This window comes from Lycorma delicatula, chromosome 1, assembly GCF_047948215.1.
Source record: "Lycorma delicatula isolate Av1 chromosome 1, ASM4794821v1, whole genome shotgun sequence".
Taxonomy (NCBI): domain Eukaryota; kingdom Metazoa; phylum Arthropoda; class Insecta; order Hemiptera; family Fulgoridae; genus Lycorma; species Lycorma delicatula.
In genome coordinates, this window is record NC_134455.1 from 396707494 (window position 1) to 396734053 (window position 26560).

Here is a 26560-nt window from a genome sequence, read left to right on the forward strand (position 1 = left end):
TCATCGTTCAAGCTTCCGGATCAGCTGATTTCTTTCCTTGCAAGGTTCACAATAATTTCATCTATATCGTCTTCGTTAAAATAAATATGTAGCACGTCGATGTCCGAATTACGGTCAGGCATGGCATGGCATGACATTTTCACGCGGTACTAATTGTTATTTCTTATACGGTCATAGCTCAATTGTTTTTAAACTGGGCCAGTAGAAAGAAATAAAGATGGTAACAATGGTCAGACAAACATAATTTTTACACTATAGGTGCTAAACCTACATTTTAGTCTTTAAGCTTTCTTGAGTTTGTTGGCTTCATAAACAGTTTTTACGATTTATTTGACTATATTGTTTATACTACCAAGGGAGTGTTTGTTGGTGTTATAAACAAACATGTTGGACTGCCTTAAGGAGTGGCCAACGCTGGCGAGAGCAATCTCCGCCATTATAAGAGGACGCCTGTCAGCCAAAAGTATCAGGCTCTTTGTAAGGCTGCAGCTAAGCAGCGAAGGCGACTTCAGAGAAGTGTAGAGTTTTCTGAATTCCGAGGGAGTCGCCATTCACTCCTTCCAGCTCCCAAAAGATAGCGAGCTCAAAGTGGTTATCCGGGGCATCCCGAAGAAGTAAAAGAGGAGCTGACCTCGCTCAGTTACGAGACAATTTCAGTTAAAAAGCTAACGACAAGGGACGGAAGGGAAACGGTTAGGCAAACTCTCAGACTGCTACAGTGGAACGCCAATTCAGTAGTAGGCAAGACGGCAGAACTTTGCCGTCTGGCTGAGAATCTACTAATCGACGTGATTGTCTGAGACGTGTCTGAACGCGAACAAACAACTGACCATTCGGAATTACTTTACGTATAGAACGGATAGGCCAATACGACCCGGACGTCCTGCCAGCGGCGGAACCACTACTTTAGTCCACAGATGCCATATACACACGCGGGTCGACCTCCACACTAACGTGATGGAGCAGACTTGTGTACATGTGGAGCATCTAAGCATGGTGTATCGGCTGATTTCGGCTTATAATAAACCAAACTCAGCGGTACCCGACGCAGATCTAGATGCCGTGCTAGAAAATTGGGATGGGCCCATGATACTCATGGGTGACTTCAACGCTAAGCACGAGTCTTGGAATAGCAATCTGAGAATTGCAAATGGCAGGTTGCTATACTGACGAGCACACCGGTTAGTCGTCATAGGCCCCGAGGTGCCCACCTTCGTTCATCGAACGGGCAGATCGAGACCTCATGTATTCGACATCGCAATTATGAAGGCGGTAACAACTCCGGTCATGATTGAAACGATAGAAGACCTCAGCTTGGACCACTCTCCTGTCTTATTGGAGTTGGACCAAGCAGGGGGCGGCCGAGACCTCCCGACTATACTCCGAAGGTCAATGAATTGGAAAAGGTTCTATGAAACTCTCCTACGGAATTACAGGCCAGCGCATCCTGAACTCCTGACCACACCGAAGGAAATCGACGACACGGTCGAACGCGTCATATCGTCAATGACCGAGACTCTGTCCAACAGCTCTACGGAAAAGACCACGAGGCCTATCCGTAATAATCTCACACCTCACGTCTATGATGCTATAGCAGAAAAGCGCCGACTGAGGAGGAGATACCGAATCACTCTGTCCCCCGATGATAAAAGGGCTTTTTATATTCAAACGGACAGAGTGAAACAGCTGCTGGTACAACATCGAGAGGATTCGCGGAATGAATACCTCGCCTCGGTCTCAGACGACCAGTCCTCGGTGTTCAGGCTAAACAAAAAACTACGAGAAGGAAAGAAGTCCCACCACCCGTTTGTGAGGCAACAAATCCTTCTGGCATATTCGGAGACGGATAGGGCGGAGGTTTTTGCCGACATCCTGGAGAACCAATTTACTCCAAACCCCACTCCCGCCTCGAAGGACGACCACACAACCGAGGTAGAGTCCTTCCTCATAGATTATTTAGCACAGGTGGAGGACCCCCCACTAGAAATAGACCAAGTCACTGAGGCGGAGGTTTCCGCTACAATCAAAGCCACAAGCCCCGACAAGGCTCCAGATGTTGATGGGATCGGTGCCCGCACATTCCGGAATGTTTCACCCGCTCTTATAGCGACCATAACCACAATATTCACGTCAATTTTGTACGTTGGATATTTTCCGAATTGCTGAAAAACTGCAAAGGTTGTATGCCTACCCAAACCTGGGAAAAGTCTGCTCTTTCCCTAGAATTACAGGCCGATTTCCTTATTACCAGTGTTGTTAAAGTTATTCGAAAGGATTTTCCTGGAAAGACTTAGGCGACATTTGGGAAAAGGAGTACGGCCTGAGCAATTTGGGTTCAGGGAGAGCCCATCGACGACCCTCAAACTGGTTAAAATAATAGTCTTGTCGGAGGCCTAAAAAGAAAAGCGGTACCTGCAACCATTTCTCTAGATGTAGCTAAAACCTTTGACAAAGTTTGGCATAGCGGCTTGCTGTATAAATTCGCACATACGACGATTCCCTGTCGCTATGTCAGATTGATACGGTCTTATTTACTAGACCGACAATTTGTTGTACGCGTAGGGAAAACAATCTCCTCAACCATAGACTGCCGCCAACGAGCAGTGCTTTCGCCATTCTTGTACACGGCCTACGTCAACGATATGCCACTGTCGGAAGTAGTCAAAACAGCTCTATAAGCAGACGACACGGCATATTATTATGAATCCGGAAGTGTAGATTACGTGATTGAGAGACTCCAACGGCAATTGGATCTAGTAGAGCCGTGGCTCGATATGTGGAGAATCAAGGTCAACGGTGAAAAATCGGTGACAGTGATGTTCATATACAAGACACATGCTCCAGCCAGGTAGCTGGAAATATCAGGAGAGAAAATCCCCTTTGGGAAAACAGTCAAGTACCTGAGAGTAGTCCTGGATAAACGGCTCACCTTAGGAGAACATGTTAAACATGTGACCCAAAGGGGAAAGGCCGTCAGGGCCTCACTATACCCAGTACTGAACAGTGCCAGCCCATATCCACTGGCGACCAAATTGCTCATTTTTCGGCTATACGTCCTGCCGATTCTAATATATGCTTACCCGGCTAAGGGAGCTTTGTTGAACTCCACGCTGCAAAAGAAATTGGAAGCCGTCCAAAACATAGCGTTGCGGACGATATTTGGAACACCGTGGTTCGTCAGAAACGTCACTCTTCGCTACGATGCGGGACTACACACCGTATCCAAGGTGGGCGTGGTGCAGGCACGCAGACTGTTGGGGAGAGCGGCCGTGTCTGAACACGGCCATCTCCGGGAAATCTGCCGAGAGGACCGTACTCCACAGGGTATAAGAAAACGGCCTCTTGCCGTATTAAACGAACCACCGTGAAGAGGCGGTAAGAGAGTCAAAAAATGACAAACCAGGCTTAGGAGCCCGTGTATCGTGTAACCTATAAATGGAAACCGCGCAAAAATGACCGTTTTCACAATTAAATTTTGTTAAAACTATAAAAGGCTAGACAACACCCCACACTGTCCCACGAAGAGACCACAATCTCATTTAGTCAGCATATGCGACTCCCTCTGGAGAACAGGCTGCATTTCTCCCTCCAAATAACTATGGCTCATTCCTGCTAGCCCATAGGTGCTGGTACCAAAGGACTTCAGCAGATGGACTGAATCATGCCAGGATTATTAGGCTCAAAAGCTTAGTCTCCCACGATCAGAACCAGTAAATAAATTCCACGCTGGTCCATATTGATAAGAGAGCAAATTACCAAATCTGTCCATAAATAACACTTAAAATTTATAACTGCCACTAAATAATTGATGAAACCCACCCGATAATAGAAAGATACAGCAGCAAGGGACATTGTCCAGGCTCTGCGATCTGTAGAGAAAAATATTGAATCCCCCACCATTCTTGTGTTCCATAAAAACAATCTTTTATTCATTAATCATCAGTTATATAAATAATTAATAACCTTTGCAGCAGTCTACATTGTAATACAGCTATTAGTTCACCAAAGGATAGTGTTTCTGCTGAGCACAGTATAATAAGGAAACTACACTATATTAAAGAAAATTAAATCTTTAATATTTATTTAATATGTATAAATCAATTGTTCTATAACCATCAGCCCAATTTAGCTCAGTTTCTGTCTCATCAAAAACATTTCATGTAACATTTTAAGTATTATTAATATTGTAATACCATTTATATTAAAAAAAATAATTATATTTCATTATAATTTTATTTATTATAAATGGTTTTTTTTAAATGTTTGTGTAGTTTTACTTTGAGTTGAGATAAAAGGAATGAAAATCAAATCTTGTATAAATATAGAATTTTACCATTCATCAGTGCTCTTAGATATGGGACAATAATTATACAAAATTCATGTTGGCCGTTGTGTAACTAGGTTTATTGATAGATTCATTTTTATATATAAATGAAACTATTTTGGTTATTTTTTGTGATAATTAAGAATAAAAATTTTCATTATCATAATACAAGAATTAAAGACAGCTTACTCAAATTTACTAACATATTTTAATTTAAATGTCCTGATCCTTTGCTGCATTTTTGAGCATCAAAACTAAATTTTTCAGATATTTTTTGAAAATCACTGGAAATTTATTCTTAGTTTCCATCAGTTTAAGGCAATTTAACAAGTTGCTACGCCATCAACAACTACTATTTTAGTAGTATAAAAACCTTACATTCAACTGCCATGTTGACCTCTGACCCTTGAAAAATTTTGGCGATCCAAAATTTGTTGGCATACGTCAGGAGGTCCCACGTTGAACTGGCCAGGGAACTTCTTCTTTCTTCAGCTTCTTCTCCAGGCAGTGATTGAAGACAAATTGAAGATTCACTCTATTATTGGAGTCTGTGAGTGGTGAGGCCGCAGCCCTAGGATAACTGCATCTACTAAGTGGGAATGACACTTGTGCAGGTGCGTACATATACTGACTCTCGCTGACATCTGAGCTGCTAGCGTTGCGTTGACCGATATGAAGTTCAGCATGTATGTGGCAACGTCATGTAACTGGTCTGTTACTTTGTGCATGAATAAATAAACGTTTGTTGATGGGTATGTTTGTCAGTATGTTCTATTTATTACAAAAAATTTTCTGCTATCATGTTGGAAATGATATGCCATATGCCATATGCCACGGTAGTGTGTGAAATGCTTTAAGATGCAAAGTGATTTTGTTTTATAATAATATTAGTCTGTTTGTTGTTTCTCAGATGTCTCTACTAGTAGGTATAATTGTAATAGCAACTGCTGATTAGTTGTATCGTACCTTGGAGAAAAGAAAAGTATTAGATTTGGTGGAATAGCAGCAGTAGTTATTTATTACATTTTTGTAGAATAGATAGATATATTAGTTTTAAGTTTTGTTCTTTAACAATTCTACGATTATTTGAAATCTAGGATTTAATAAAATAGAAAAATTATTCTGTAATGGAAATTCTAGCATTCAAATTAGATTGCATATAATAAACTAATCACAATCTCTTTTTTGTGTCTGTTGTTGTGGTAAGAGGGTCACTGGAACATCTGTCTGTAATTATTGAAAGTCCAGATGTAAATTAGATTTAATTTTGTTATAAATCTACTACCTTTTACAACTGTATGGAATTTCAAAAATGCTCCAGTTCAGATATTAAATTCACTATTATAGTTTAATGGGGATTTTGAACAGAATATTTATAAGTCTGCACAAATTTCTTGTGGAAGTTTTACTTTTTTCTAGGATCTATATCTTTTCAGTAGTAATAATTTTTCAATTTGGGTCTACCATGAAATTTAGATTCCCCTTTTTCCCATTAATTTTAAATTACTATTCAACAAGTTTGATTGTAGATTTGTTAAGCAAGAACAAGAATATGCTGCATGAATTTGACTGCAAGTAGCGGTATGTAGATATATTTCTATTTTATGGTGTGAAACTTAATCAAGCATTAGGTTTAAATAGACTGCTTTGTTTATTAAAAAAATGCATAAATTTCTTTGCTGAAAAACAATAAGGCATCAATATCTAACAGTTTTCTAAATTTTAAATTTATTAAAAATCTTTTTGTGAAAGTTTTCTATCATAAGAACATTAAACAGTTATCTACTCCTTAAATATTGTTCATGGCAATGGATATGTGTTTGATTGGAGTAAGGTTCATGCTATCCCAATCTTTCTAGAGATAAATTTTTATCTCATTCAGCTTAAAAGGAGTATGAATTAGACTGTGGTGGCAAATTGAGTCAAAGGTTTAGTTAATGCTGTTTCTTTAAATTTATGGTTTCATTTGGGATTACTTAAACAATTATTATGTTTTTTATTCTTATTCAGAAAACATGATTTTTAATTATTTTTCCCCCAATTCATTTCTAGTTAACACCTACCTTCAGGAATAGATTCTGAACTTCATAAATAAACATAGTTGACTAAAATTCTTTACTTATTTTAACTTTTTCTTTCTACTGAAATGATTTGTATAATGTTTTATTACTACGTGCTTTAAGTCTCTTTACAGGTTCACTTGATGTGTTATACTAGAATTGCTTATGCCTCTGGGAGGCATAAGCAATTCTATTAGAAAATAAAAATTTATTTAATTCTAATAAAAATTTATTAGACAATTTTTTAAATAAAATATGATTTTTCAGATATGAGTATGATTAGATGAAATATTTAGACATGATGTAAACTACAGAGCGAGCAAGAAGAAAGGTCTTTCAAAATGTTTGATATGTACATTTATTGCAATTAACAATTATTAGTAATCGTAAAAATTATTTGTCTCCCAAATTTATTATTATTTGCAAAACTTACCATAATTATTTATATCTTCATATTACATCATATACAGAAAAGGTAAAAGAAAAACAAAAAAAATGATTGAGAGAAAAATATATTTAATGTGTAATTCCATAAATATCTCAATTTAGTTACAATACAAATACTATTTATAATTTAAAAAAAAAAATATTTTTATAAAAAAGGTAAACAAAATGTACAGTGCATCTACTGCATATGAAAATAACATTGTGCAATATATTTTATACAAAATTATCTTGACATCACAATAATAGGTGTTTTTATAAAAAGAAAATTGTGTAATCATTATAAAAAAAATAAACAAATTTACTTATTTTCATAAATAACACAAGTAAAAACATTACTTGGATTTTTATAAAAAGTATACATTTTTATAAAAACTACACATAAAAATTTAGATGATACACACTAGTACACATAAAAATTTAGATGAAAGGATAAACTTATCTCTAACATCAGGATCCAGACTTTTTCAGGTTAATGTTTATTTACTCATTACAGAATATCTTATGAAGAAAAACTTATGCATCTGTTAACTCATATGCTTGTGTTCAATATTTATGTTTTCCTATAGCACATTGAAAAGACACTATGGTGTGTAAACTGTCAAGGCCAAAATCAAAATAACTCAGTATTCCTTTACATCTGTTTGACAACTACAAATATTTTCTTGGAAGCAGATATAAAATTATTAGCACCAGGCAGTGATTCTGCATATAGTAACTGTACCTTCTGCATAGAGTAACTTTAATTAAAAACAGAAAGTGATTTTCTTTACCTTTACAGCTGTGGTTCTTTCTGAAGTCAAGAAATAATCCTAATCCTGTCTGTGTTAAAGTAATGTGTCTGCCTGTATTAAAAGGTCATTTAAAGTGAAAACTGTTTTGATGAAAAATCACTTGCAGAATTGCTTCTTGTGTCGAATGTTCAATTTAAGAAGGAAAAATTCTGAGTAAATTTTACTTGCACTGAACTACATTATACAGTCAGTTTTTAATGAACATAAATTATTTAATTTTAAAAGAAAAGTGATTTAAATATTAATGGGAGTAAAATAATGCTTCAACAATTAATTAAGCTATTAGGAATTCTTTTAATTTAAAAAAAAAACTGTTTTCTGCAGCATTTACTCTCTTTACACATCAGCAAAACTAAAATCTTCTTTTTTAAGCCAATTAATGAAAAGTTTAAACATTATTCCTCGAGACAAAAATATATGTAAGGGAATGACTTCAGAAAAAGTTGTGGTAGAAAGAGAACAGTTATAAATATGAAATTATTAACTAACCCCATTGAATACAAAAGGTAATCATTCTATATCAGAATACAGAACAGTTTTTTTATGAAGAAAACCAAGATTTACAAAGAAAATGTTACATGTGTATAGCATAATGTAAAATATCAGAAACAGTGCAGCACTGCAAAGTCTTTGAAACTAGTGAATTAGGAAAATTGTTTCAAGAGTATATCATATGCAAACAAATCTTTAAAAAATACTGTGCTATAAATTGTACAATAGTGTAAACACAATAAACAACATATAAAAGAACATCTGGGGTCAGTAATAACATGTTTTCTTTATATTTTATAAAATCATATTTTACACATAATTACATAGTAAAAATATTTAATCCTGGGAGTTACATGAATGATAAAGTAATTTAGATAACAAACAATAAGGTTTACACCCACATAATTTTTTTTTTATATGCAAAATATTAAGAAAAGTTATAAAAAATTCATGCATAGATTAACACTTTCATTGCTGAACAATTTTATTACCATATGCATCCTTTGCGCTCAAATGAGTTTAGTTTCTTTGTGTTTTTAGTGTTTAGTGGCGTCCAGTTGTGTTTCATCTGGCTTCTTTTTTTTTATGAATTGCTGATTATCTTAAGGAATATTATTAAAACTTATCGCCTTTCTAGAACAAACAAATATGTATTTTTTTAATTTCTTGGCAGATTTTTTTTTTCAATAAGTCAAATCGTTCACCTCATTCTATTTTTTTCCTTTTTTAATAAAACTAGTATAATGACCTTCACAAATCTTCGATTTGTGATGTAATATTGCACTTATTACTTTGTAAGTGTAACCCTTGTATCCATGAACACACTTTTTATACTATTACATGAACTTTTTTTTATTTCTCCTTCAATTAGTTCTAATTGTAGAATAAAAATTTTACCAATCAAATTTATTTTTGTTTTATGTTACTATAGCCTGTCGCCGCCACATTTGCAACACTTTCCTACTGTTCGTGTTTTTTTGTTTTATTAGCAGCTATATATATATAATCTCTTATAAACTAATAATTTTATTTTTTTTTTTTAGTGAAGTGATGGGAATTAAAAAAAAATTGTTTCATCTTCAATACTTTTATTAAGAGCATTTACTATTAAAACAAGCTGTAGTATATTTTCTTTTAAGTCTTATTATTTCAAGCACATTATCAAGTTTTTGTACGCTACCTAGCAGTGCATTTGTAAACCCACCATTCTGAGGAAAAAGTGACATATTCGAGTCCCACAGTTCATCAAATGGAAGAAAAAACCTTCTTTTTTTTAATACTTTTATTTAAAGTTGCATCAACAATTACAGTCAAAATAACTTCGTCTAACAAAATTTAAGTTATTTTTTGAAAGTATTCTTTATTACATATCTTAACTGAACTGAAGTATAATGTTTTCGTGCTTATTTTTTTTCACATTTTCATTTCACTTTTAGGTTAGGTCATGTTTAGAACTGGAGATACAGTTCGTTGACTTCACTGTGCCATCCAGTTCTGCAGACTTAACAGCAAAGTTGTACAAACTTCTGGATTTTATTATGAATTTTCATTTAAAATTATTTCATTAATGTGCTAATATGCAAAAATATAATTGCAAATATTAAATTGATTGAACAATTTAATAAAGATATTGTTTGATTTAAAAATATATTTCTTCTATTGTGCCAATCTTGTAGTGTTAACTTACCTCTTATAGCCACCAACCTAAATTGATTTTTTATGTACTGTCAGCAGAGAAATTACATACACTTGAGTTTGAATTGTTATTAAACAAAAAAAACCCTACCTACTTGATTGCAAACAGTCGCAACAAAATTTAAAAGATTTTAATCTGCATTTGATAACAATGAATTTTGTTTTTAAGGTATACTTTTGCTCTATAAATGGAAAGATATCATTGTTTTAATCTTCTGTTGCATATCTTGACTTGCATTCTATTAAAAACTAATAATTTTTTTTATATATTCCATTATTTCTATTTTTGTTAATCTAGGAGGATTATATGCTCTGGAGGCTTGAATTCTTATACCATTAAAATTAAAAAAAAAAACTTCTTACATGACAGTATTCTACATTTTTTGTTAGTTTAAGGGCTTTGTTGTGCTGGAGGCCTGAACCAGATTTGTAACGATTAAAAAATTTTTATTGATTCCTGGAATCAGAATATTTTTCAATAACTTGAACATTCTAGTGCTTTTTTTTAATTGACATAATCTGGTCTGAAACAGTTTTATCCCATTATGTTCTCTGTTTGCACTGGGATAAAGCAAAATTTTGAAAAAAATGTTAATTTTTAAATTAGTTAATTTATAGAACTGAATGAGCTTAAAGCAAAGGAAGTAGGGTGGGTTTAGATTACTTGTTTCTTAGAGGCCATAATTAAATTTTTTTTATTTCTCCGGGAAGTCTAATCTTTTGTAAATGGTAAAATTAAAATTAAACCTGTAAAGAAAAGAAAAAGCATATAAAAATTGATGAATAAAGACAACAAATGCAATATAAGATGAACTAAAAGAAAGATTGAAACTTGAATAAAAGAACGTTTGGTCATTATAATGTAATACACTAGAGAAAATAGGCTACAGTCTAAAATTTCATACTAATTAGCTACGAAATTAGTTTGTAATAAATATCTGGGAAATTTTTTTAACAATAGTAATCTAGAAACTATGTTATTGAAAAACAACAGAGTCAATATAATAAAGTCTTCTTGAATTTAAATTTATTAAAAAATTGTTTTAAATTTACAAACATTTAAATGATTTCCTTTCTTAAATTTGACTAATGTGGTAAAAATTCCCACATATATGCCTAATTTAATATTGGCGGACGAACATGGTAGCAGCTCAGATGTTAGCTGGAGCACAGTATATGTATGCGCTGGTACAGCGTCACTCTTGCCACACAGTTGTTCCACCATACCAGTGCTGCGGCCCCACCACTTTCAGGCTCCAATAGAAGGGCATGCACAAGAGTGAATTTTTAATTCATCGTTGACCACCACCTGGAGAAAACCAAGAAGAACAAACCAGAAGTTCCCTGGCCGCCTCAACGTGGGACCTCCTGGCAGATGCCAACATCCCTGCTGGAGCAGCAGGCCTGGCCGATCCGCTGGATGCGAACACTACCTTCCTCCTCCAGCTCGCCAGGCTTCAATTGTCCTGGCCAGTAGACTCAGCAACAGGAACTGGCCCAGTGTGGGATCACTCGGGGAGAACCGCTTTGGCTGTGCCGGTGAAGGACAACCGACGCCGACCCAAAACTATGGGGCTCTGGACCCAACTGCTGCTGAGGGGAAGCCCAGTGTGATTTCAATGGACGAGCCGCAACTTCCCGACTTCACTGAAAACCAGCTTCCGAACCACAGCTCTTCTTAGAGCTAATGCAAAAAACAGCAATTTTCAGGGCCATCACAAGGTTATAAACTATGAGCCGTTTGACGACAACAGCCTTTCTCAGGACTACCATAAGATTATTATGGTTATGGACTACCATAATAGTAGTTATTACCATAAGGTTACAAAGAGCCACTGACAACAAAAACGGGCATTTTCAGGGTATCATACAGGTTATTAGTTACGAGCCATCAAAGCTAATCGACAACAACAGCCATTCTCAGGGCTACTGCAAGATTATTAAGTCCCATATGGCAACAGAATATATCGGGTAGCTTAAAAATAAATTCACCTCCCTCTTAACTATTTTTATGATCGAGATAACTGGATGTGGTTTGCAGAGTTCTTCCTTGTACCAAGGGACTACTTAATGTACATATATTTCACTCTAGTTGATTTATGGTCGATGGGAAGGTAGGAGACAACTTAAAGATTTCAAATATCATTGCATTAATTAAAAATTTTTCCAATACTTCTTTTTATTAAACTTGAATTAAATAATAATTAATTTACTCATTTTTTAACATAAAAATTTTATTTCATAAGAAAGTAATCTTTATTTCATAAGTTAGCAATGTCGATATTAAACAAAGGTAAGTCACATTTTGCAATTTTTATATTCGGTGTTAATTTTGTGATAAGTAGCTAACAGATATTGAAGTGTGACTGCATTAATGTTATTACAACTTTGTTGTGTTGAAATAGTATCTTTACTTTGAGAAATAAAATATACAAAGGAAGAGCTAATTCATTTAATGTGTGGCATCCTAATCATACAATTTCCAGGATCGCAGTCACAAATTTAATAGAAAAATTTCAATGCAGTGATAGCGTTTTAGATGATAAAAAGCCTGACCAACCCAGTACAGATGAAGTTATTGAAAGAATATTAGCAGAAATTTCTGTTTATAATCAACAATCGGCAAGAGCAATTGCACAAAATAATAATTTATCTAGATGGTCAATGTAAAAATTATTTAAAAAAAACAAATACTATCCATACAAGATTCAATTAGTACAAGAACTTATTGAAGATGATTTTGATAGGACTGAATTCAGCAAAATTTTGATTGTTGCTTCAACATATTGTTCACTGACGAAGTCTCATTTATTTTACATGGAAGATAATTCATGACCAAATGGTCAACCTTTATTCATGAGATGAGTTTCTCCAGTTAGATGGTGCTCTTCCACATTACACTTGCAATACGAGAAATGCATTGAACCATCAGTTTCCAAATCGTTGGATAGGTCGACCAGGTAGTACTGAATGGCCATCAGGTCACCTGACCTAAAGAAAGCCCCTTGATTTCTTCATGTGGGTGGGTGCATTTAAAGATCAACTGTTTACAGCTCACAGCCAACTTCTCTCAAAGAATTAAGGGAACGCACTGAAGTACAATGTATGAAAATTTCACCAGAAACTTTTCACAATGCAAGATAAGTTTTCAACCAGCATAAGGGTGATACTCCTTCACAAGGAGGGCATAAATGAAAAGGGTATGAAATGAGAAGCAGCAAACTTGTTAACAGAAATAATTATATCAGCAGTATTTGTAATTAATAAGATTATAGGAATTATATTTTAAATAAAAGATACAATAATTAAACTATTTAATAAAATATTAAGGTGGTATTACACTATTTTTTTTTGGTTGTCTTCAATCATTTGACTGGTTTGATGCAGGTCTCCAAGATTCCCTATCTAGTGCCAGTCATTTCATTTCAGTATACCCCATACATTCTACATCCCTAACAATTTGTTTTACTTATTCCAAACGTTGGCTGCCTGCACAATTTTTCCCTTCTGCTGTCCCTCCAATATTAAAGCGACCATTCCAGGATGCCTTAATATGTGGCCTGTAAATCTGTTTCTTCTTTTAACTATATTTTTCCAAATGCTTCTTTCTTCATCGATTTGCCGCAACATCTCTTCATTTGTCACTTTATCCACCCATCTGATTTTTAACATTCTCCTATAGCATCGCAATTCAAAAGCTTCTAATCTTTTTTTCTCAGAAATACTCCAATCATCCAAGTTTCACTTTCATATAAAGCTACGCTCCAAACATATACTTTTAAAAATCTTTTCCTGATGTTTACATTAATTTTTGATGTAAACTAATTATATTTATGTTCCTTTTATCGGATAAAAGGAACATCCTTGTCGAACTCCCTATTTTAATACGGCTTTTTCTTATGTTTTTCAATTATTACTGTTGCCGTTTGGTTCCTGTAAATGTTAGCAATTGTTCTTCTATTTCTGTACTTGAACCCTAAATGTTTTTAAAATGCTGAACATTTTATTCCAGTCTACGTTATCGAATGCCTTTTCTAGGTCTATAAATGCCAAGTATGTTGGTTTGTTTTTCTTTAATCTTCCTTTTACTATTAATCTGAGCGCTAAAATTGCTTCTCTTGTCCCTATACTTTTTCTGCAACCAAATTGGTCTTCTCGAAACAATTGGTCTTCCATTTTCCTCTCAATTCTTCTATACAGAATTCTAGTTAAGATTAAAATGCATGACTAGTTAAACTAATTGTTCTGTATTCTTCACTCTTCAGATTTATCTGCTTCTGCTTTCATTGGTAACATCATTATAACACTCTTTTTGAAGTCTGATGGAACTTCCCCTTTTTCGTAAATATTACACACCAGTTAGTATCTCTATCTATCACTTCCTCACCTGCACTGTGCAGGTATTCTGTCTCTTGCAGGAGCCTTTCTGCCATTCAAATCTTTTAATGCTCTCTTAAACTATATTAATAAACTATCTATATATCTATTTAACCTAAGAGGGTACATTTGGGAATCGTCTTTCATCTCATGAAAACAACTTATAAATCTTAAGTAACATTGTTTATAATAAATGATTTTAATTTATCATAAAATTATATCATTATTGTTTAGGTGTAAAGTTGTAGGCTAATTTCACAACCCCTCTTTCATATCACCACAACCCTCAGGTTGTGAAAGGCTGCTCTTGAGTATATGTTACCTAGATATTACAAACTGTTTAAAAATTAAACAATAATATTTAAAAAAGTGTTTTTCCACATACTTTAGATTTGAAACTTATATCTCATTATAATGTAACTAAAATTTTTCTTTGTTAATCTAATAAAGTAATAGCTTCTTTTATGGACCAACCAATTGGTAGGTTCGCATGTAAGCACTGTTCCTCGCCACCCCCCCTGTTCGTAGCCCTGATGGGCTTTAACAGTACTTGATATTATCAATAAAATCTAATATAATAAGTCCTTTTTTTTCTATAATTCTTTCTTTATACTTGTACAACATATAATCCTTAAGCTGTTATAATCCTTAAGTTGGTAGGCATCATCCAGTTTATGAAAAATATTACAAACATCTTTGTATGGAACAGTTCCAACGGCATGGTGTTTGGCTGTTGTGTGCATGTGCACGTAGTAAGCTGCACATGTGGCTGTGAGGTAAAGAGAGCATTGTCGCTCCTGCAGTGCCGAATCTGGCATGCTGGTGGAAGGTAGTTTTTTTTTTTACTCCACATGTGTACAGAACATTCCTAGTTCATTCCCTTTTCTAGTTTAGTCAGTGGATCGACTATGCGGTTGTTTAGTTGTTTTTTTCAATAACGATCAGAAGATGGTGGAAATCAAGGGCTCTTTGAATGCCAAATCTGTCCAAAATACGCCAGAAGGGCGAAAGGGAAGGTAATTAGTAAAAACTAATTATTTGTTAGTATCTTTGTACATAGAAATTTAAAATAAGCACTGTTGGACTATAGCAATTTTACGTGGAAAAAACTTAATAAAATTAAGTTTATATAAGTTTAAGTTTTTATAGCTTAATAAAATTAAATTATTATCTAATAATACTAAAAAATATTATCTGTATTAACATTTTATTATTTATTCGGTTAAACCGAATACAGTTTTTAAGCAAAATGTGCTTAAAAACCACGTACCGTATTCTTGGATGTGATAAAGTGTAGAATTAGATTATTATCCTGCTTCCATTTATTCTATTTGATTCAATTTCTTTTTGGTTGTTTTATTTTATAGAAAACTTTAACCATGGCCTTGAAGAGGCCCAGAAAAACATTTTCTGGAGCAGTACACCCACTAATTTTAGCTACAAGGTGCCACCGCATCCAACCCAACAAAAAACCTTTTAAGCTATGCCAAACATATAAACGGGTAATAAAATAATATTTTATTACCCACGTATGAGAACTAATCATGATTATTTTAATAATTCACATGCAAAGAAGGGTGAAAAAAATAAAAGCCATCAAGTAATATAAAATATACAAATATATTATAATACAAAACAATTTTACAAAAAAATATCATAACAGAGTATCTTCTGAACGAATATATTCACCAATATCAGCCTGATGGAAACAAACGGTAGCAAGAGGATCAGCATGTTTACATTCCGCTGTGCTACGGGCTGCAACTCCAAAACCCTAAAATAAATGAATTATTAATTAACATTGTAAGAATTTTCTTAAAACCACGATATAACGTTTCAAATTTTATATTTATAAAATTAATAGAAGCAGCATCCTGAAAAAATGATAGATAAGTACAGAATTCCAATTTAGACTAACGCCTACAGATCACAAAAATTAAATTAGAAAGGATGCAATTTGCTTTTTTATGTTCTGGATATATTTAAAAACTACAAGCTAACAGAACATTTATAATAAAAGTAAAGAAATCAAATCAATTATCCGTGAAATAAATACAGTGTTATGAGAATTAATGAACTACACTGTACAGAAAAATTTCAGTTAAGTTGGTCATACTGCAACTGTAAGGCCACTTTTATTTGCTATTTTGTAAACAGCTGTGCTCACAGTTATTTTTACAATCTAGTGTGAAGTAACATATGCAACTTTTGTAAAGTTATTAATTAGATGTGTCTAATGAATATTTATTAATTTATATTTGTCTTTTGTAGTCAATATATTTGGTATTGTTACAAGTGTAATTTTTTATTGTGATCATTCAATTTAATATTTTACAGGATCTTACAATAAAAAACAAGCTAAAAATGATAACTCTCCATGAACAATCTTTAATGTTTCAATGTCAGAGTGCAACACCAACAACGATCCATCCACACAAATATTGGTGTCTTTTATCTATAAAGTAGCATATCTATCCAATTGTGATGATTTATACAACTTAATTTATTCATTCATTAGAATATTTATTTATTTAATTTAAATACTTTAACCTACAGGACAAATTACACAGGTTACTATTACTGTTATTTTATATTATGGTTATTCATTTTAATAGTATTAAATTATCTCGGGCCATTTAAAAAAAAATCCTTTTGCAATTAATATTATGATGCAAGATACAATAAATTTATGATAAATAACTAGCATCACAAAAAGATTATTTTACAGTTTTCATGAAACAACGTTCATTTTTTACATGATACACTAACTTTAAAGTACTTAAACACTAACTGACTGCACAAAACAATTATCTACCAGTTGTGTCAATATGAAACCAAAATTTTTGTATAGAATTTTATTATATGAAAATGATAAAAAATATTTCATTTAAAATATTGTCCATCGCTAGCTACATTTTTCCCATCTCTCTGACAATTTATGAATGCCACACCAAAAAAACTGTTGCTATTTTGAGGCAAACCAGTAATCGAGCCATTTTCATAAGAAGTAAAGCGCTGCTCAGCAAGTGTGTGTCCCATCGATGCAAATAAATAGTAGTCGGATGGAGCCAAGTCTGGTGAGTAAGCCGCATGCAAAAGTATTTCCCAACTGAATGTCTCAATTGTTTCCTTGACCGGTTTTGCTGTGTGATGGTGCATTTTCATGAAGCAAAATCACTTTATTGCCTTTTTTGATATTCTGGTTGTTTTTCAACCAATGCTTAATTCAAATCGATCATTTGTTGTCGGTAGCGTTCAGTATTAATGGTTTTGCCAGGTTTTAGCAGCTCATAATAGATCACACCCTTCTGATACCACCAAACACAGAACATTGTCTTTTTTTCGTAGCGATTTGGCCTTGAAATCGATGTCGATGGTTCGTCTGGAGTAACGCATGATTTTTTACGCTTAGGATTCTCTAAATATATCCACTTTTCATCACCTGTCACAATTCAATGGAGAAATGCCTTTCTTTTGTACCTGGCGAGCAGCATTTCGCAAGTGGTTTTTCGGTTTTCTTGCTGTCTTTCATTCATTCATGTGGAACCCACTTTTCCACGGCTTTCAAACATATGGAGACGGCTTCTCGTGTTACATTTAACTGATCTGCGAGTGTTTATTGCGTTTGAGCGTCATCCTCATGCAACAATGCTTGCAATTCGCAGTCTTCAAACTTTTTCAGTGGTCTTGTCTTCCACGTTCTTTGTTTCTCACATCAAAATTGCCACTTCTGAATTTTTTTAAACCACTCAAAGCACTGTCATTTACCAAGAGCAAGCTCACTGTAAGCTTCGACAAGTATTCGATACAATTCTGCAGCAGTTTTCTTTAAATGGTAACATAAAATCAATGTTGTCTGCAAATCATAGTTTGCAGGTACAAAACTTGACATGTTCAATGCTAATTAAAACTATACTGTTGTATGAAATTTATACTGTTGGGAGTTGAAAATATTTGTCGCTGTCAAAGAAAGAAATTGGTGCCAATGATGTGGTTTGAAGGTAACTAAATTGCAAGCTAGGGCCATCTATGGGTAAATTCTGGTTTCATATTTACACACCTAGTATACAGCAAAGCAGTCAAAACACTAAAATAGTATAATACAAGTTTAAATAACAAAAAATATAATATAAAAGAAAAATTATCTCCCACAACTCAAAACTTAATAAATATTTTAAACTGTAACACAAACATCACTTGAATACTTACTAAAGGCAGATCATTCATCGAAAACACAATTACTCCTTGATATTTTTGTGTACTTTCTGTAATTCTTCCAAGACCAGCTTTATTCACATTATGCCCGTAAAGAAACTGTTGTTCAGCTGATGGCTTTAACCATATTTTAAACTGCAGAAATGAAAATGAAAGTAAATAATTATTCATAAGATGTGGAAATACTCAATATCTATTATGCTTAAAACAGTTTTCATCCAACCCACAGCATGGAAAAACAAGCTTCCCTCCAATGAAGAAGTAGACTACTAGAAGGTGCTATTTATATAGAAAGTAGACTGATATAAATTCAAAGAGATCTATCCGGAAATGAAAGGATGAAAAATGAAAAAAAGTGTTTTAAAAATGGGATGACTGACCAACAGAAAAAACGTCAATGATTCAGGTAGTTTACTGCCATGTCCAGCCAAACAGCCTGTTAATAGAAATACCATCAACAACAGAACGAACAACCTGATGAAGGTCGACGTCTGTATATCATTTGCTGCCAACATGTGAAATTCGTGAATGATCCCTGGAGCACAAAGGACTGTGGCCTAAAGTCCTAAGGCCTTACAGTTGGTGGCGGATGTAAGACTCCAGACACCCCTCCAAGTGACGGTAGTTGTTGTCACAAGGACGAAAGCCATACCATATAGTGTCTCTATAGCTCTAATTACAGGCAGATTATTAGAGTAATAAATTACCTTATCTTCGTGGCTTCTCCGAGTCGGTCTGGAGCCAGAAACCACCTCAACATCAACAATGACAACTTGCCCATCTTTAGCTGCAATGATATCAGGTTTCTGGACACTTCCTCAGTGTTGAAATGATGTTCATGACAAGACTACACAGTTCTTATCTCGGAGTGCTGCCGCTAAAACCTTCGAAACAGCATCATGCCAGAAAATTCATCCGCCGTGTGTCCGATAGCAGCTCTTAATTATATGGGCAGTGGTCTCATCAACACAGCAACCAGCTCAACACCGAACAGAACTAACCATGAAATGTTCTTACGGCAGAAGGGAGACAACTGATTGCTGTGTATATATTGGACGTAGTCCTTGCAGTAGAGGAAGTGTTCAAATGAACATATCAACTTGATTTTTGGTGTGTGTAATCCTCATGTCAGTATCTAAAAACTGATTTCTAGATTTTTGAAATTCCAAGTTTAAAGGGTTAAAATGGATTTTTTATTTTTTTGAGATGTGGCTATTTTTTTTTTTTATTTCTTGGTAACAAATTACGATATCAACTTGATTTTCAGTGTGTGTAAATTTCATGGTAATATCTAATAAGTTGAGAGGGTTAAAATGAATTTTGAATTTTTTTGAAACCTTGTATTTTTTTGGAATTTCTGAGTAACAAATGAGGATATCAATCTTTTGTTGTATATAATATTCATGTAAATATCTAAAAACCAATTTCTATATTTTTTTGAAATTCAACTTAAAAAAGGATAAAAAAAAAGTTAAAAGTACCATATTTGAACAATGACTGCAAATCTCCGACTATACTAAACAAGATATTCACTAGATTTGGGCTTGCAAATACTCCTCAGATAAATATCTAAAAACCATTTTCATTTTTTTTTTAATTTCGATATTTTAAGTTTTGCAGCAGCTCAACCAGCACAGATACTGCCTCTTGTTTCTGTAAGCGTAACGCAACTGGCTTCACCTCCCTCCAGTTACTTGACTAAAAAACAACAAATAAAAGTAATTAAACTTTTTTGTTTTTAAATGTAAAACAAAGGACAATCACTTAATGGAGTTTGTTGGGTAATGCTAAGAACTGGGCGAAACACATTTTTACTCATACAAAGCAGGGATAACCAGTTATAACTAATACTTTTAAGATGTAAGGGCCCCAATCATTTGATCTATTTTAATGGATAAGATAGGGCTCACTGGATACCTGAGGGCTATAAGTAAAATCACAAGAATTCTTGGAAAGATCTACATTTTTATTAGTTTATTGTCACTGAGCTCTGCAATTTTAATATCATACCACTTCAATGGTGGAATTGATATTGGGTAAACCTTCTCAATGAGAAGTTGGTCTAAGAACATATAGCATTTGATATTAAATTTTATGTTGTGATCAAAATGATTTATAAACTCCCATCACACCAGGAACAACAAATAGCGTAGAACTTCTGTTACCTTTCATCCACTAAACTAGTCACATTACAGCTCACATAATAAATATGATCAATTTTTATCTTAATCTAAAATTTAAAACCAAAATACAAAAAAGAAAATTTTTATAGTTAATTTTTTTTTACTAATCTACTTTATGACTTTAATATAAAATGCCCACAAACAAAAAAACTTACCTAATGAATTTTTTTAAATAAAATCAGAGGTGAAATGTTCTGAAAGAAAACTGCACTTCAAACAGCAATGATTGGTTGCTGCTTAAAAAAAGTGCTGTGTGCCGGTTGCTTTTTGGTACACAAAAAACTTGATGCTCCATGACAACAACGCACCCTGCCACTGTTCTCCTCAACATATGAGGGAAGAACAGTGTGTCATAGTCAATGGAACATTATGTTTTCTTGCAAGACACAATCTCACTTCCACACATGCCATACTCTCCAGATTTAGTTAATGCGGACTTCACCCTCTTCTCACAGTTGGAAATCCAGCTTAAAGGGCACTATTTTGACACCATTGCTGTGCAAGAGGTCTACTTTGAAGGTAACATTGTGTAAACATAGATAAATAAAGTAGTTCCTTGTCAACAGAGCTAGTCTCGAAACCACTCATATATATATATACAGGGTCCGGCATATAAATCTGACGATTTTGTAGTAATTGTTGTGTTGGCACCACTGTCAATGAGAAGGCGGGGTTGTTCTTCATCGACTGGTCTATTCATGCTATTTCAGTAGCCAGTATGTCATGGTCAGGTGAATGAGCGTTTGTGATTGAAACCTATTTTAAAAATAACGACTCGGTTATTGTAACAGTGTTTATTTCGCAGACATTTCAATTTAAATTGACACGTGTCTGTTCGTAGTAGTAATACGATATTGTTGTGGGTGTATAATTTTAGGAACATATCGTCTGTTTTAAAAATGAAACCGACAGGACGAAAACGGACTGTTAGAACGCCTGAAAACATTAACGCTGTAAGGTTAGCTGTTACGCGGTCTCCATGACGTTCAGCAGCGAGACGTGCTGCTGCGCTAGCCATTTCTGATCGAAGTGTACGATGAATTCTTCATGCCGACCTTAAATTCCATCTGTAAAAGATGATGTTAGTGCAGCAACTTAATGCAAATGATCGGATGTCTCGTAAAGCAGCTTGCGAGGTCATCCTCAAAAATGTCCACCAGGATGCCGTTATTCTTTTAAGTGATGAGGCGCATTTTCATCTGTCAGGATTTGTGAATAAACAAAATTACCGTTATTGAGCTTCGCATAATCCACGGAAAATTCTTGAAAAACCACTTCACAGTCGATATGTTACAGTGTGGTGTGCGGTTTTGAAGTTCGGCATAATCGGCTCGTATTTTTTTGAGGAGTTAAATCGCAGAGTAACAGTAACATCTCATCAATACGTAAACATGACGAATGAATTTCTGTGACCGAAACCGAATGAATTTAAAGGACATGAAATTTGGTTTCAACAGGATGGTGCCACCGCCCGTACGGCGAGAATCGCAGTGGATGTTCTGCGAGAAAATTTCTTGGACGTTTGATTTCCCGATTAGGAGGCATTCCTTGGCCAGCGCGTTTACCTGATCTGGCCGTTTGTGATTTTTTTTGCGGGGTATCTCAAACATAAAGTCTTTAGTAGTCGACCACAGTCAATTGCTGAACTCAAGGAGGCCATTCAACGAGAAATTAAAGCGGTTCCACAAGTGATGATTGAGCGAGCAATGTCAAATTTTAGAATGAGGTTAGGCTAGTGTGTGAGGAGTAATGGCAAACATTTGGACGACATAATATTCAAATAAAAAAAAATCTATCGAAGTAATTCACTATAAATTGCAAAAACTGATCTTTAATTTGATATATTATATGTTTTAATAGTACGAAACACAGTTTAATTATTATCTCTCAAAAATTGTCAGGTTTATATGCCAGACCCTGTACATATATATATATTTTAAAAAAATAAAATAATAAAGTAAATTACATTAAAACGTACTATTTTTATTATAAAACATAAGAAATGTTTATTTCACAATAAATGGTCACAGAATCTTAAGGGGAACTTCCCAACATTATACATAATTTTTAATAAAAATATATTATGATTAATAATGAAATAATTTACACATACCTGGGCATATGGAGCCAAATAATTAAGAGCAGTAATATGAAGCATAAATCTTCCTGTCTTAGTAAATTTCCCAAAACACGTTCCTATACTGACAAAATGATCAGGTGCAATAGTTTCACCTAATTTTAAGTTCTTTTCAGAAACAATAAATCCTGTCCTTATGCTCTCTAAATACATACTGCCCATCAGGTCGATCAATGAGTAACTTTACATTGGTTCCAATGCTAAAATAAAACAATTAAATTTATTTTCTTCATATTTTGCTAGATAATTTTTTAAATATTGAAACAAGTTACACCTACATACTTTTCTTTCTCTTTAATTAATAAACTGCACCAAGAATCTGAAATAGTATTACTACATTTATAATAGAAATATTGTTAAAGAATACATATTTACATATGAGAATTACTTCTTTTTTCTCATATCTAAAAAATGAAAAAACATTTGCAAAAAATTTCAAAAAAGTTTCTTTTAGGGTTTCTTGAAAACTGCTGTTTCTTTGAATGTAAATGACTGTTGAAAAATCACATCACTTCTTATTATATGTTAAAAATTCTCTGATTCTACAATTCACATTAACCACTGTTAAATAACAAACAGTTTGTTATTGTGACAAGGGCAGACAGTTCTATATCACAAAAGTCAGATTAACTGACTTTACAGGTGTGATATCATTAGTGGGTACTATATATTATAATGGCGCCATTATGGATGTTAGATTATATATAATAGGTCTGTAAATTTAGGATTGCTGTTGGAATCTGTTAGGATTAAAGGAGAAACACAAAACTTGAAATTCAATTATTTATTCTAATTAAACTAACCTAACCTGCAAAAATCTAACAGCTTCCTCTTCGTAACGTATAAGATCATGAATTCTTAATCCACACATTTTATTTATAAGTTCACCATTAACTTTAACAAATATTTTTACTTCGTCTTACCGATAAGAAATAGAATGTAGTTATTTAACTTGTCACCAGTCGCACTGGTTATAACCTCCCAACGATAGTGGCGCTGTTATAATATAAGAAGTACCCACCCATTACGGTATTATAGAACACAGAACTCACATTTGTTTTGATTTACAGCTTTCTGATAGTATGATGCAATAAAGATTAACTAGTTAATATAAAAAAACATCTAATCCACAATTTTTAGAAATACAACTAAAGATTAAAACAATGTTACAATCTCAAAATTCTTATTGGTGAATCTAACATGACACATGAATGATTTTTTAACAAGATAATATTAATATTTTAATAAATAAATAAAATAATAATAAATCAAATTTTTAAATATATTTATATTACAAAAATTTAATTGTATAAAAATAGTTTTCTTATATTTTTATGACTAACTAAAATGAGTAATTTAAAACATATTTTTACAAAAAAATAAATTTTAATTAACATACGGTACTTCTCCTCCTTCATCTACCGTTTTTAAAACAATAAAAACGGAGAAATGCGAGTACGAATTGACTTTAAAAGCACAAGACTAAACAACTCTTTTACTAATAATAGGCATAAGTACTGTCATAACAAATCTTACACAATAATAAAGCAGTCCTAACCTTCAATGTTTTCCAAACATACAACTACCTCGGTAAACTTCTCGCTATTCAATCTTAATAATAAGCTCTTCACTACTGATCTACATTAAACTCCTTTAAAGTCAAAAATACATTTCACAAAAAATTATTGCCGTTTTATTTTTCTTGGGCAAATTTTCATCTTTCAACAGCAATACTAATTTCCAAATATCACACAATTACCTCAGTTTTACATTTTTAAATGTACTTTCATAAGATTAACAAGGTAGTGAAATTTTAAAATAAATTTAATACAATTTTGTTAAGTTTATTTTATTACACACCAAATCCCGCAGTTTATAACAAACATTTATAATCGCCCAGGTTATGTTGCGGGTTATAGTTTTACAACAGATTTCGTTCATAGTGATTAATAAATAAAGCAGATTAAACTATATTATAAACTAATATAAGTTAAATACAGAACCATAATAATTGAAACTTACAACTTGGAAAGCTTCTCAAAGACTAATTTTGTTCTTTCATCAGACAAGCGCTTCATTTTACTACCACGTGCATAGGAAACACCACTCGATAGCTCGATACTATACCTAATAGTCAGGCAAAGCTATAATGATTGATGAAGAATGAACTAAATACAAATAACGATATTATCGTGAACGTGTTTCAACATTTCAAAGGCGCTACTTCGAAATTTAACTAAAAGCGGATATATTAAAAGACACATCTTAGATGTGTTAATAAATAATACATATTTTTTTAACAATAATAACCTTTCAGGCTTTACAAATAAAAAACCATATTGCAAATTAATATTGAAGTTTATTTCAAGTTAAATGAGTATTTAAATAAATCGCAATACTTAATTCATTTACATTTTATTAATGTAGAATATATTATTTCAGAGTATATTCTATTAAAAAGCAAGAGGTAATTTTTCAAAAATCCTAGCGAGAATTTCAGGAACTTCTAGAAACGTCAAACCAGAGAAGTACAGAGCCTAAAACACCATCCCAGGATCTGAGCAGAAAGTTTCAAAAGTAAATCCAGCCATTTTCAATCCATAACATTTACTGATGGAATAGTCAGATTTTAATTAAACAAAATAAAATTTAGACTCCTCTTAATTACATGCTCTTATACTATGTACATAGCTATCTATAATGCAATGCGATTTAACTTTGTGACGAAAAGAGAAATTCCATATTCAACTCTAGTTTGGTTTAAATTTATAGATAAATAAAATAATGTACTTCATATCAAATTAACATTGTGTACAAGAAATATATTTTAAAACAAGATTTGTTCAAATTCAATTATATGTTTTGAACATAATATGATGAATTATTTCTAATATGAATTTAAAATGATGCATCCAGTATTTAGCTTTCATAAGCAGGGTAAACAAATAAATGACAGCAACTAAGTTCCTAATATTATTCATCCAAACTCTTACCTTCTTATTCGTATTTTAGTAACAGAAAATATTACATCTCTCTTGACAATTCATCACTACAACTACAAATTTTAATTACTGTTAAAATTTCTTGACAATTTCTAAATTATCTTCTAAACATAAGTAGTTTTAAAAATTATTAACACTGATAAACATAATTTTTATTTCCTAACATGCGATATATGATTTTAATCTGTTATTTGATGCTGATATTTAATATGAACTCAGAATCTATCAGCCACCATTTTTGAAAAAAATTTTAATTTTAATTAAAGTATTTTTTTTCATTTTTCAAAGTATAGTTGGCATTCTAAGCTCCTACATTGTATTTTGTTAGCTCATTTTTTATTGTTTAACTTTGTTAACATAATTTTTAAGCTATAAATAAACAATACTAAACAAAAAAATAAATCATATCTATTTACATATTATGACATCATATCTAATACTGAAGAATAAAACTTCATGAACAAGATTAATATATCTGTACAAGTCAAAACATGTAGCTGAAAACACAGCTATATTGTTTGTATTAAGCACTGGATTTAGGAATGAATTAATTTTGTTCAGTCTTATTGCTATCTTAAGTTTTTTAACCGTGCCGTGTCATAATGCCTCGAGACTGTGTAAATGATGTGGATAAACAGCTTCTATTTTAGCTTCAGTTAATTTGAGTATGAGGTCTATCCTTAAAACTAAGTTGAAATTAATTGTATTATTACTTCTTTACTCTAAGAGGAATTGACTATTCAATATTTTTATTTGCAAAATAAAATATAACACTTTGCAAATAAAAAATATTGCCTTTTGTTATGTATGTGGTGAGATTACCGTAAAATCAAATAG

The 26560-nt window shown here is 32.9% G+C and overlaps 1 long non-coding RNA gene and 1 pseudogene across 1 annotated transcript in view; one reads left to right on the forward strand and one right to left on the reverse strand.

Annotated features, from left to right (window-relative positions):
- The window catches only part of LOC142317390 (uncharacterized), an 80448-nt gene that overhangs the window by 18073 nt on the left and 35815 nt on the right, over positions 1 to 26560 (forward strand). The window contains exon 2 of the long non-coding RNA XR_012754728.1: positions 16524 to 16667. This is a non-coding gene — a long non-coding RNA (uncharacterized LOC142317390). The remainder of the gene's footprint in view (positions 1 to 16523; positions 16668 to 26560) is intronic.
- LOC142317389 (60S ribosome subunit biogenesis protein NIP7 homolog) lies at positions 15788 to 24814 on the reverse strand (annotated as a pseudogene).